Source organism: Hipposideros armiger, unplaced genomic scaffold (assembly GCF_001890085.2).
Source record: "Hipposideros armiger isolate ML-2016 unplaced genomic scaffold, ASM189008v1 scaffold_214, whole genome shotgun sequence".
In the NCBI taxonomy this organism is placed as follows: Eukaryota; Metazoa; Chordata; class Mammalia; order Chiroptera; family Hipposideridae; genus Hipposideros; species Hipposideros armiger.
In genome coordinates, this window is record NW_017731564.1 from 2,448,950 (window position 1) to 2,449,886 (window position 937).

Here is a 937-nt window from a genome sequence, read left to right on the forward strand (position 1 = left end):
AAGGAAAGAGACAATAAAGAAAGAATTAGCAACTCAAGTCTGATGGATGATAAGAGCCATAGGGAGAAACAAAGCAGGGTAAGAAAAGTGGGGAGTGTGGAATTGGAGGGATACAATTTTAAATCGGGTGGACATGGAAGGTTTTACCAAAGAGGTAACATTTGAGTAAAGACTTAAAGTAAGTGAAGGAGTAAGCCATACAGACATCTGGGAGACAAACATTACAGGCTATGGGAACAGCAAGGCCCTGAGCTGAGAACTATCGGGGGAGGATAAGCAGGGTAATGTTACTGGAGCAGAGTGAGCAAGTGGAGGGGAGAAGTAGGACGTAAATGGGGACAGACGACAGACCATGTAGGGCCTTGTAGGTTACTTGTTGTCAGTAACCTTGTAGGTTATTTGGCTTTGAGTCTGAGTGAGATGGGGACTGATTAGGGAATTTCAGCAGAAGAGGGACAGGTTGACCTTGTTGATTTGAAGGAGCACTTTTTATATTAAGGAGGTTGCTTCTTCATCAGCTATATATTTTGAAATGATTATTCCCCATTTGTCATTTATGTGTCAACATTGTTTATAATATTTTTCTACATAAAACTTGTTAATATTTACTGAGCCAAATTAATAATCTTCTGTACAATGGATAGTTGTTGGCTAACTCAGAATTAATTTTTGCTTCATCCAGCAACAGGCCATAGTTTTCATGTGGAATCCACCTCTTTGCCACCGTTCACAGTATGCATGGCTTAGGGGCCTGAAGCCTTCCAGAAATAATCTGGCCTGGCCATACCAAACATTGCGTTTCCTAGCATCTGCTTGTTCCACATCAGTCACTGGTTTGCAACAGGCATGAGGCCTCAGCTACTTCTAGGGCCCAGTTCTTGCTTTCCACTTTCATGTCCTCCTCTGAACAGGATATCAAACTCCACTGCAGGCTGCC